General features: G+C 43.1%; 1 protein-coding gene across 4 annotated transcripts in view; it reads right to left on the bottom strand.

Moving 5' to 3' along the window:
* AMN1 (antagonist of mitotic exit network 1 homolog) overlaps positions 1-13,117 on the bottom strand; it is a 179,555-nt gene that overhangs the window by 56,943 nt on the left and 109,495 nt on the right. The window contains exon 1 of one of the 4 annotated variants that reach the window (XM_054034550.1): positions 10,939-10,957. The exons of the other annotated variants lie outside the window; for them this stretch is intronic. The gene's annotated coding sequence lies outside the window, so the exon portion shown is untranslated. Of the gene's footprint in view, positions 1-10,938; positions 10,958-13,117 lie in introns of those variants that run through there. 4 annotated transcript variants of the gene reach the window in all.

Here is a 13,117-nt window from a genome sequence, read left to right as displayed (position 1 = left end):
GTTCTCACTTTCAAGTGACATTGTGCACAAGAAGTGGGCAGCATTATCTCCTGCAAATGTAAACAAACTTTTTTGTCTGAGCAATTGGCTGAACAAGAAATAGGATTGAGTGGCTCTAAAATTGTAGGCTCTAAAGTTTTGCGTTGTTTTATTTCTGAATGCAGGTTTTTATGCACATAATTCTACATTTGCAAGTTTAAATTTCACGATAAAGAGATTGCACTACAGTACTTCTATTAGTTGAATTGAAAAATACTATTTCTTTTGTTTTTTTATAGTGCAAATATTTTTAATCAAAAATAAATATAAAGTGAGCACTGTGCACTTTGTATTCTGTGTTATAATTGAAATCAATATATTTGAAAATGTAGAAAACATCCAAAAATATTTAAATAAATTGTATTCTATTATTGTTCAATAGTGCGATTAATCACATGATTAATCATTATTAATTTTTTAAATTGAACAATTAATTGTGATTTATTTTTTTAATCTCTTGACAGCACTAATTAAAAACATTAAAAGGAATCTTTTTACAGCTTTTTTTTTTTTTTTTTTTAAACTTCTACTCTGCAATGCCCATTTTGAGGCCTGAAAATATAACGGATGTTGCTCTTGATATAGTCCTTTTCCATTTGATAGAAGTGCGAAGGGGGTATTATTCATGATGCATACTTCTCAGAATTATTATTCATGCCTGAAGAAAGAGTTTGTCCTTGCAGCTGGTTGTTCTTAATCTGAAGGCAGCACATTGTAGTGTATATTTGTACTAGTAACAATATCAACACGTCCTGTTTGAGATACTTTTCTCTATGTTGCAAATTCACTGCTCCCTATCTTTCCCACCACCCACGTCTCACAATAGCTTTCTGTTTTGAGAGATTTACGGTTATAAATTTCATCGTTTCTCAAATACTTATGAATTTACCTTGCTCCAGATTCATGTCTTAATCAGAGTAGACTTATATTTGCTTTTTGAAATATCTATGAAATAGTGCTGGGTGAGGAATAATGGTGCTTGTGCAAATTAATCCCATACATTCACACCGGTAAATACTTACTTGGAATAGAAGGACCAGAGAACAATCAAATCCAAAAATGTGTAACACATCTTTATTAATAAATGTATACTTGAGTATTTAATTCTGCTACAAGTGCACAAAATTCAATAGTGTCTTAAATCAGGAAAGCTTTAAATCCCAAAATGCTCCTATATTTTGGCAGGATTGCTTCTCCCTCTTTTAAATAAGACCAGTTTAGTTCAAACATGCAGCAAAATAAGAATCTCCAAATGAGATTTAGCAGAACTAAAATTCATTTGCAAATTCAACACCATTAATCTGGGCTTGAATAGGGACTGGGAGTGGCTGGCTCATTACAGAAGCAGCTTTTCCTCTCCTGGAATTGACACCTCCTCATCTATTATTGGGAGTGGACTACATCCACCCTGATTGAATTGGCCCTGTCAACACTGGTTCTCCACTTGCGAAGTAACTCCCTGCTCTCCATGTGTCAGTATATAATGCCTGCATCTGTAACTTTCACTCTATGCATCCGAAGAAGTGAGGTTTTTACTCACGAAAGCTTATGCGCAAATAAATCTGTTAGTCTTTAAGGTGCCACCAGACTCCTTGTTTTTGTAGATACAGACTAACACGGCTAACCCCTGATACTGGACTCCAAATGAGATGGATCTTCCGGAAAATTCTCTTAAAACAATCCCCTCACATAGAGGAAACAAAGAGATGACACTTATCCAGATACCTTTAGAATGGTGTCCAGAGGGAATACTTCAGTGATGCTGTTCCACACCAACTGTACATGAAACTGTACAAAACCTCATTTTGCAGATGGAGACTTTCAACCACATGTCCAGGGAGTGCTTCACACCTGGTTCAGTTCAGGCAGCATTTGCACACCAACTTCCTCAGAGGTTATTTTAAATTGCAGTCAAGGCCCTTTAGGAATCCCTTCAGCAGAGACTATCTAGGCATGTGTAGATTTAGCACATCTCTGGACAGGGGCAGCTCTATGTTTTTTGCCGCCCCAAGGACTGCAGTCAGGCAGCCTTCAGCGGCACGCCTGTGGGTGGTCCGTACCCGCTGCCGAATTGCCGCTGAAACCGTGGGATTGGCGGACCTCCTGCAGGCATGCCGCCAAAGGCTGCCTGACGGCCGCCCTCCCAGCAACCGGCAGGCTGCCCCCCGCGGCTTGCCGTCCCAGGCACGCGCTTGCTGCGCTGGTGCCTAGAGCTGCCCGTGTCTCTGGAACATCTTGGCCATACCCTCCTCCAGAGCTAGCAGCACCTAATGCTTGGAATGTAGCAGGTGACTGCAGACCCCAGTAGAGGTTGTAAGTAATTTGCATCACCACAACTCCTCCTCACAGGTCCAGTGTGTCACTGTAAACCAGGGATGAATCCAACTGGCCAAAAAAAAAAAAAAAAAAAAAAAAAAAAAAAAAAAAAAAAGGAATTTCCATCCCGCATGAAATTCTGAGATTTTGAAATTTCATTTATTGCCAAATTGAGCCAAAAAGTCAAAATGTCAGAGTTGTTCATGAAATATTTTGAAATATTTGTTTTGATCTTATCAGAGCATTTTTCAACTTTACCATTTTGATTATTATAATTGCCAAAAGTTAAAATGATAAAATTAAACGTTTCAACCCTATAAAATCCCTTAATTTACTGTCTACAATTCTGACAAAATCAATATGCTCCCAGAAAATGTTTAGCTGCTGGCCAATCAGTGACAAAACTGTTCCAACAAAGATTTTCAACCAGATCAACTCAGTAATGACAGTAAACCATGAAGTCAAAGTCAATACCCCCATTTCATAGATAAGTATCTGAAGAACAAACTTGTCTCAGGCCACAGATGGAGGCATAAGAATATGGGGAAGGAAGGAGAAGAGCGGTGCTCTATTATTAGGAGGAGTTCCTGGTTCTCCAATGTTAGTACCTGTTAGTAAATATTAATGCTTTATTAGTTCTTTCTTTCTGTATATTTGATTCATTTATATATTAACTATTCTTTAGACTCTTTATCTTCAACAAAGAGTATGTCTGAATTCTAAGGCCCAGACACTATGTGCATATATAGCCTTGGGAAATTAATAAGGGATGATTGTTACAGCAGATGTTTTCTGTTGGGGAATCAACAAGGAAGAATGATTGTGCGGTAACAAGGACCCACTGAGAGATTATCTCGAAGAATTATTAGTCCTCTCAGCTGTAACTAATCATGCCTTCACACAAACCAGGTAAACTGAGAATGTATAGAAAGAACATCACAACATATGTTTCTGGGAGAATATTCTTGGCAATGAGGTTTCCTTTGTCGGAACCCCTATATAACGATACTGGTATGGAAACTTAGTTGGGGGAATGAAAACAGAGTCCCTTCCAGAAGCAGGAGACACACATCCAGCTCTTAGTCCGACAACAATGATTCTATTCTTTCTGTATAGCGGTGTATTAATCTCTGATTGATAATTTTAGATTAAAAAATTCCAATTGACCCTGTTATTTCGACAGTCTTGAGTCATTAACTCAGACACAGAACACCAGCCATTACAACATAATACAGTAGTAACTAATGAAACCTAAATATTTGACATCCACTGACAAAGTATTACAAATTAATAGGTCTGTCAATTAATCGCAGTCAACTCACGCGATTAACTCAAAAAATTATTCACACTTAACAATAGAATATCAATTAAAATTTATTAAATATTTTTGGATGTTTTTCTACAATTTTCAATATTGATTTCAATTACAACACAGAATACAAAGTGCTCAGTGCTCACTTTATATTTATTTTTTATTACAAATATGTACGGTAAAAATGATAAACAAAACAAATTGTATTTTTCAATTCACCTCAAACAAGTAATGAAGTGCAATCTTTTTATTGTGAAAGTGCAACTTAAAAATGCAGATTTTTGTTACATAACTGCACTCAAAAACAAAACAGTGTAAAACTTTAGCGCCTACAAGTCCACTCAGTCCTACTTCTTATTATGCAAATCGCTAAGACAAACAAGTTTGTTTACATTGATGGGAGATACTGTTGACTGCTTCTAAGCCCTGGTCTACGCTACGAGTTTAGGTCGAAGGTAGCAGCGTTAGATCGATCGATTTAACCCTGCAGCTGTCCAAATAACGAAGCCATTTTTGTCGACTTAAAGGGCTCTTAAAATCGATTTCTGTACTCCTCCCCGACGAGGGGATTAGCACTGAAATCAACATTGCCGGGTCCAATTTGGGGATAGTGTGGACGCAATTCGACGGTATTGGTCTCCCGGAGCTATACCAGAGTGCTCCATTGTGACCGCTCTAGACAGCACTCTCAACTCAGATGCACTGGCCAGGTAGACAGGAACAGCCCTGCAAACTTTTGAATTTTATTTCCTATTTGGCCAGCCTGGCAAGCTGATCAGCACAGATGACCATGCAGAGCTCATCAGCAGAGGTGACCATAGAGTCCCAGAATTGCAAAAGAGCTCCAGCATGGACCGAATAGGAGGTACTGGATCTGACTGCTGTATGGGGAGACGAATCCGTGCTGTCAGAACTCCATTCCAAAAGATGAAATGCCAAAATATTTGAAAAAATCTCCAAGGGCATGAAGGACAGAAGCTGTAACAGGGACCTGCAGCAGTGCCGCGTGAAACTTAAGGAGCTCAGGCAAGCCTACCAAAAAACCAAAGAGCCAAATGGCCGCTCTGGGTCAGACCCCCAGACTTGCTGCTTCTATCATGAGCTGCATGCAATTCTAGGGGGTGCCCCCACAACTACCCCAGCCCTGTATGTGGACTCCTGCAAGGGAGTCTCACGCAACAGGGATGAGGATTTGGGGACGAGGAAGTCGAAGATAGCGCACAGCAGGCAAGCGGAGAAACCGTTCTCCCTGACATCCAGGAACTGTTTATCACCCTCCCAACCTGGGCTCCTGGACCTTGAAGGCGGAGAAGGGACCTCTGGTGAGTTTACCTTTGTAAATATAATACATGGTTTAAAAGCAAGCGTGTTCAATGATTAATTTGCCCTGAAGACTTGGGATGTATTCGTGGCGAGTAAAGCTACTGGAATGCAGTCAAGCAACATCTGTTCTTTATCTCTCCGTGTTAACCTCAGGAGAGTGATATCATTCATGGTCACCTGATTGAAATAGGGGAATTTTATTAAGGGGACATTCAGAGGTGGCCATTCCTGCTGGGCTGTGTGCCTGTGGCTGAAAAGAAATCATCCCTGCTGTTAGCCACGTGGTGGGGGAAGGGGTGAAGTGATCATCCCAGAAAATTGGGTGTGAGAGGGGGTTTAGTTGGGTTTGTGCTGCACATTAACCCGAAAACTGCTGCCCCTCCTTTTAAATGGCCAACGCATTTTAAATGGTCAACCCAACTCTCCCTTTTTTTCCTTCCGCAGCTGCAAATGTTTCAACGCTACCACTATCATCTCCGTCCCAGAGGCTAGCACAGATAAGAAGGTGAAAAAAAAAGCACTTGCAATGAAATGTTCTCTGAGCTCATGCAATCCTCCTGCACTGAAAGAGCCCAGCAGAATGCGTGGAAGCAAACAATGTCAGTGTCCAGGAAAGCACAAAGTGAACATGAGGACAGGAGGGACGTGCGAGAGGAGAGGTGGTGGGATCAAGAGGAGAGGTGGTGGGAGCAAGAGGAGCGGTGGTGGGAACGTGATGAGAGGAGGCAGGAGGCAATGATGAGGCTACTGGAGGATCAAACTGATATTCTCCGGCGTATGGTTGAGGTGCAGGAAAGGCAGCAGGAGCACAGACTGCTGCTGCAGCCCCTGTGTAACCAACTGCCCTCCTCCCCAAGGTCCATAGCCTCCTCACTCAGATGCCCAAGAATGTGGGGGTGGGGGGCTCCAGATACCCAACCACTCCACCCCAGAGGACTGCCCAAGCAACAGAAGGCTGGATTCAATAAGTTTTGAAGTGCAGTGTGGCCTTGTCCTTCCTAGCACAGCACACAGGCTGCTTTTATTCCGTCAAACCGCAAGCATAGTACAAATAATAAGCCATTTATGCGAAAATAAGAGTGGGGTCTGTCCCTTTTTCCTGGCAGCTTCCTCATTATTTATGAGAATTGGGTGCCTATTGGGTGGGGGGGTTTCTTGGTGGTTTCCGACATGGGTGGTACTTGGCACCAGTTGGAGTGTTGTTCTCGTCAGGGTACATATTGTTTTTTTTCAGGGTCATAGGGGTTTATTACGGGATGCCCCAAAATGATATATGATTAGCTGGTTGGCAGATAGCTGGAACTATAGGAGAAGTTGGCCTTTACTAGAAGCAATTTCTTCATATAAGCCGTTATTATGTTTCGTCAACAAGTGGTTATGTTTTTCATCAACAAGCGGTCATCATCTTGTTAAGGCCTTTCGCATTGCTGCCTTTTGCATTGCTTCCTTCCCCTCCCTCCTCTGGTCATAGCCCATGACCGTATTTGGCAGGGAATTGTACAGCTTAGTTTTGTTCAGGCCCTGGCCTGTACTGTTCTACGTAAAGGCCGTCTATATAGTCAGCCTCTGTCAGAGGGCCTGAATTTGGGCCTTCGGTGTTACTTTGGCTGCCATAAATAAGGCCACCTAGTTTTTTTTCCCCACAGAAGTAAGTCCCTTGCTGCAGCTGTTCAGACAGACCAGAGTTCCTGAAAATGTGAGCGTCATGTACCTTTCCCAGCCATCCCACGTTGATGTTGGTGAAACGTCCCTTGTGATCCACCAGTGCTTGCAGCACCACTGAAAAGTACCCCTTGCGGTTTATGTACTGGCTGCCTTGGTGCTCCGGTCCCAAGATAGACCGCATATCCCTATCGCCCCACCACAGTTAGGGAATCCCATTGCAGCAAAGCCATCCACTCTGACCTGCACATTTCCCAGAGTCACTATCCTTGATAGCAGCAGCTCAGTGATCGCGTTGGCTACTTGGATCACAGCAGCCCCCACAGTAGATTTGCCCACTCCAAATTGATTCCTGACTGACCGGTAGCTGTCTGGCATTGCAAGCTTCCACAGGGCTATCGCTACTCGCTTCTCAACTGTGAGGGCTGCTCTCATCTTGGTATTCTTGCGCTTCAGGGCAGGGGAAAGCAAGTCACAAAGTTCCATGAAAGTGTCCTTACGCATGCAAAAGTTTCGCCGCCATTGGGAATCATCCCAGACCTGCAACGTTATGCGGTCCTACCAGTCTGTGCTTGTTTCCCGGGCCCAGAATCGGCGTTCCATGGCATGAACCTGCCCCATTACCACCATGATGTCTGAATTGCCAGGGCCTGTACTTTGAGAGAAGTCTGTGTCCATGTCCTCATCACTCTCGTCACCTCCTCGCCTGCTTTTGCAGGTTCTGGTGCTGCATATACTGCAGGATAATGCACAAGGTGTTTACAGTGCTCATAACTGCCATGGTGATCTGAGCAGGCTCCATGTTTGCCTTGGTATGGCGTCTGCAGGAGAGCAGAGTGGCAGCGGAAGTGTGACAATGGTTTTCAGCCCTATTGTACCATCTGCTGCCAGAGCAGAGTGGCAGCGTGACGATGGTTTGCAGCCCTATTGTACTGTCTGCTGCCAGCAGTACCCAGGACACAACAGCGGCAGCTGAGCTGAGCAGGCTGCACGCTTGCCATGGTATGGCGTGAAACAGTTGTCTGCCGTTGCTGTCACAGAGGGAGGGGCGACTGACGACATGTACCCAAAACCACCCGTGACAATGTTTTTGCCCCATCAGGCAGTGGGAGCTCAACCCAGAATTCCAATGGGTGGTGGAGACTGCGGGAACTTCGGGATAGCTACCCATAGTGCAACTCTCTGAAAGTCAACGCTAGCCTTGGTACTGTGCCGACTTAATTCGACTTAATGAGCTTAGTGAGGACACACACAATCGACTGTATAAAATCGCTTCCTAAAAAATCAACTTCTATAAATTAGACCTAATTTCGTAGTGTAGACATACCCTTATTTACAATGTCACCTGAAAGTGAGAACAGGCATTTGCATGGCACTTTTGTAGCCGGCGTTGCAAGGTATTTACATGCCAGATATGCTAAACATTCGTATATCCCTTCATGCTTCGGCCACCATTCCTTGAGGACATGCTTCCATTCTGATGATGCTCATTAAAAAAAAAATAATGCATCAATTAAATTTATGACTGTACTCCTTGGCAGGGAGAATTGTAGGTCTCCTGCTCTGTTTTACTCGCACTCTGCATAGAATTATAGCAGTCTCGGATGATGACCCATGTTCGTTTTAAGAACACTTTCACAGCAGATTTGACAAAACGCAAAAAAGGTACCGATGTGAGATTTCTAAAAACAGCTACAGCACTCGACTCAAGGTTTAAGAATCTGAAGTGTCTTTCAAAATCTGACAGGTATGGAGCAGGCTTTCAGAAGTCTTAAAAGAGCTACATTTCGATGCGGAAACTACAGAACCCGAAACATCAAAAAAGAAAATCAACCTTCTGCTGATGGCATCTGACTCAGATGATGAAAATGAACATGCATCAGTCCGCACTGCTTTGGATTGTTATCGAGCAGACCCCATCATCATCATGGATGCATGTCCTCTGGAATGGTGGTTAAAGCATGAAGGGACATATGAATCTTTACCGCATCTGGCATATAAATATCTTGCGAAGCCAGCTACAACAGTGCCATGTAAATACCTGTTCCCACTTTCAAGTGACATTGTAATCAAGAAGCAGGCAGCATTATCCCCAGCAAATTGTAACCAACCTTGTTTGTCTGAGTGATTGGCTGACCAAGAAGTAGGACTGAATGGACTTGTAGGCTCTAAAGTTTTACATTATTTTATTTTTGAATGCAGTTATTTTTTGCACATAATTCTACATTTGTAAGTTTAAATTTCATGATAAAGAGATTGCACTACAGTACTTCTATTAATTGAATTGAAATTTTTTGTTTTTGTTTTTTACAGTGCAAATATTTGTAATACAAAATAAATATAAAGTGAGCACTGTACACTTTGTATTCTGTGTTGTAATTGAAATTAATATATTTGAAAATGTAGTAAACATCCAGAAATATTTAAAAGAAATGGTATTCTATTGTTGTTTAACAATGCGATTAACTGCACAATTAATTTTTTTTAATCCCACAATTTTTTTAATTATGCCACAGGCCTACAAATTAATTTTTATTCTCCAGTATCTGAGCAAATAAATTACCATCATGGATGCTTGCATGACTCAGCCTTTTTGTATAGTTCCCCTTTCTGAAGTTAAACGCAACGGTGGTGGATTTCTTGGGTATTTCCTCCCCAACAAGGATGTTAAATTTAATTACATTATGGTTGCTATTAACAAGCCGGTTCAGATATATTCACCTCTTGGACCAGATCCTGTGCTCCATTTAGGGGTAAATCAAGAATTGCCTCTCCCCTGCTGGAGTCCAGGACTAGCTGCTCCAAGAAGCAGTCATTTATGGTATCTAGAAATTTGTCTCTGCATCCTGTCCTGAGGGGACATGCAGCCAGTCAATATGGGTATGGTTGAAATCCCCCATTGTTATTGATTTTTCTATTTTTGTAGCCTCTCTAATCTCTGAGAGCATTTCACAGTCACCATTCTGGTCAGATAGCTGGTAGTATATTCCTTCTGCTATACTCATTATTCAAGCATGGAATTTCTATCCATAGAGATTCAATGGTACAGTTTGATTCATTTAAGATTTTTACTATATAAGATTATAAAATAAGACTATAAGATTTTTACTGCTAGTTACTTACTGCAGAGCTAGAAGGAGGACCTACCACATCATTTAGGATGTGTCCCATGGTCTTGGCTGTCAAATGGGCCCTCTAAGCGAAAACTCATTGTTCAAATCCCCCTTTCATATTCTCTACCTATGTATTGTTAGAACAAAGGCCAAATACTCGCCTATTATCCCAGCTGTGCCCCATAGTCATAACTCCCTTTCCCATATATGAACGTATAGCAAGACAATCAATCAATCAAAGAGGCCCAACAGATGTATCCTATTTATGGCCCCAACAGATGTATCCTATTTACCCCTAGAAAGGAATTTAAAAATTCAATAGGTCAGCAGAATGTATGCACGTTAAGTCATTTGTTACTGGGTATAAAAAGGCTTGCTCTACGCTTGTAAGGTGTGCTCCTCCCTCTGGCATGAGTCGAGGGGGACACCCGCTCAGCTGACTGAACAATAAAGAACCTGAAGCCATCTTCTAGACTCCCGTGCCTCCTTGGGGTAATTGGGCAGCTCCAGGGGGAAACGAGCCCATTTGGCTAACAGTATGAATCACTGTTCCACTTGTCTCTGATACATCCTCTCTCATTGGTTACAAGCCTACAAATCTCTCTCCCTTTAATCTTATAAAAACAACTTTAATTTGCCTAACAACAGCAAAGCTAATTATAACCAATTTTACCTAACAACTACCTTCCTCCTTATTTTTACATCAGGCTCCATTCTGTACTATCTATATTCCTTCACCCTTGTTAAAAAAATTGGCAGCATATCACCACCTTATTCTATCCTGTACATTCTTCAAATTCTTGATCTTCCCTTGGGCTCTATTCTGCTAAATACTGGTTTCTTTGGCCTTGGCTACACTTGCAGCTGTACAGCGCTGTGAGGTGAACCTGTCTTCGTACAGCTGAGTAGGGAAAAGCGCTGCAGTCTGTCCACACTGATAGCTGCCAGCGCAGTGGTGTGGCCACACTTGCAACATTTGCAGCTGTGTTGAGAGTGGTGCATTATGAGCAGCTATCCCAGCATTCATGTGGCTGCAACGTGCTTTTCAAATCTAGAGGGGGGGAGTGGATTGTGACAGAGAGTGTGGGGGGAGAGAGAGTGCTTTTTGGAGCATGTCAGCTCTCTATTTTGCAAATTCCAAACTCCCGGCCCCCTGCTCATTCATTTACTCACTCAAAGCAAGCTGCAAACTGTTTGCTTTTCTCTGTGGTACGAGCTTTGAAACCGGCACTTCCGCATTCCTGCAGCTGGTCACAACAATGGAGAGGATTGGCCAGTTGACAAGGTGATTAGTACAGCGCTGAAAGCATTTACACTCACACCCGTGAGTCGTAGCCACTCTGCTGCAGCTGTTATTCCTCTCGGAGATGTGGAGTACCTGCAGCGGTGTACCCAGGGAGATACAGCACTGTAAGTGCCCTGCCAGTGTGGACGGGGAGTGAGTTACAGCGCTGGGGGAGGCTTTACAGCGCTTTAACTTGCAAGTGTAGCCAAGGCCTTTGTTTGTTTTTTGTAACTGAAGTGTTTTACAGGGATAGTTGAGTTCTACTTCAGCTAAGAGGAACTCCACAAAGACAAAAACACAGTTTGGAGTTTCCTTGGCTATACTTCCTGTCACAATCCACTCCCTCCCCCTCCTCCCCCCGTTTTGAAAAGCACGTTGCAGCCACATGAATGCTGGGATAGCTGCCCATAATGCACCGCTCCCAACACAGCTGCAAATGTTACAAGTGTGGCCACACCACTGCGCTGTCAGTGTGGACAGACTGCAGCGCTTTTCCCTACTCAGCTGTACAAAGACAGGTTTACCTCACAGCGCTGTACAGCTGCAAGTGTAGCCAAGGCCAGAGAATATTGTTACCATGACTTCATTATCTCTCATTTCTCTCTGTCCCTTATCTCTTTGATAGCCAATTTGCTCTGCTCTTTTGGAGTGAGGGCAGTTCTGATACAATAATACATTCAGTAATTGCCATGTTTTCATAAACTTCTTAATAAAGAGTGAAAATACTATTATTCTGTATGGAGAGGTTGCAAAATTCAAGTATCTTCTCCTCTTTGCTAATTTCTTATTGTTACTTCCACTGAGTTGCTGTCTAATGCTTCCTGTAACAGTGGTTATGGTCAGTAAGATAAGAGCTGTGGCTTTCTGGATACACATTGCCTACGTGTGACATACTTATTTGCCCCTCCTCCGTATTTTGTTTCCAAACAAACTTGGACCGGTAAACATGGCAACAACCAGTGTGTGTGTGTGTGTGTGTGTGTGTGTGTGTGTGTGTGTGTGTGTGTGTGTGTGTGTGTGTGTGTGTGTGTGTGTGTGTGTGTGTGTGTGTGTGTGTGTGTGTGTGTGTAAGTAAAATTCTGTCCCAGTACAACTTTCTGAAGGAAAACATTAACCTTTCCCCTCATTTTCCTAGGACACAATCTACAACTGCAATGACCTGGTAAGTTATGAAATCCCTCATTTTTTTCAACTGTTCTGCTCCCTCATCTCTTCTTGCACCATTCCAGCCAGGCTTCTAAAACGCAATTCAATTAGGCTTGTCTGTAGCCAACAGTGCCCCTTCAGGGATGTAATTTATTTAATCCAAGGCCCAACACACATGCAAGCAAGTCTTCAGATCCAGCATCCTAGCTGGAAGGAGCAAGTTAATATTAGTCTGTATTCCCCATCTAAGTCCAACTGTCTCCTCTGCCCAGGCTCTTCACCTCTTTATTGGGACACCCCTTCTGGAGTCAGGCCTGCTGCCATCACCAGGGGAAGGGTTCCTTCACTTGTCTCAGCATCCCTGCAGGGGTCAAACTATTGCAGCTATTCTCTGGAGTAGCGTATTTTGGAATCTGCTCCCTGCCCCAGCAACATCTCTCTTAGATTCCCTTTTCTGCTGAGCTCTCTAACCAGCTCTCCTGACAAGCCTCTTTCCTCAGGAGCTTCCTCTCTAAAGCCTTGGCTACACTTGCAAGTTACAGTGCTGTAACTCACTCCCCGTTCACACTGGCAGGGTACTTACAGCGCTGTATCTCCCTGGGTACACCACTGCAGGCACTCTACACCTCCCCGAGAGGAACAACAGCTGCAGCGGAGTGGCTACGACTCACGGGTGCGAGTGTAAACGCTTGCAGCGCTGTACTAATCACCTTGTCAACTGGCCAATCTTCTCCATTGTTGTGACCAGCTGCAGGAATGCGGAAGTGCCGGTTTCAAAGCTCTTACCACAGAGAAAAGCAAACAGTTTGCAGCTTGCTTTGAGTGAGTAAATGAATGAGCAGGGGGCTGGGAGTTCGGAACTTGCAAAATAGAGAGCGGACATGCTCCAAAAAGCACTCTCTCTCCCCGCACACTCCCTGT

This window comes from Malaclemys terrapin, chromosome 1 (assembly GCF_027887155.1).
Source record: "Malaclemys terrapin pileata isolate rMalTer1 chromosome 1, rMalTer1.hap1, whole genome shotgun sequence".
NCBI lineage: Eukaryota > Metazoa > Chordata > Testudines > Emydidae > Malaclemys > Malaclemys terrapin.
The sequence above is the reverse complement of the archived record's forward strand: the minus strand, read 5'-3'. Positions and strand labels throughout refer to the sequence as shown.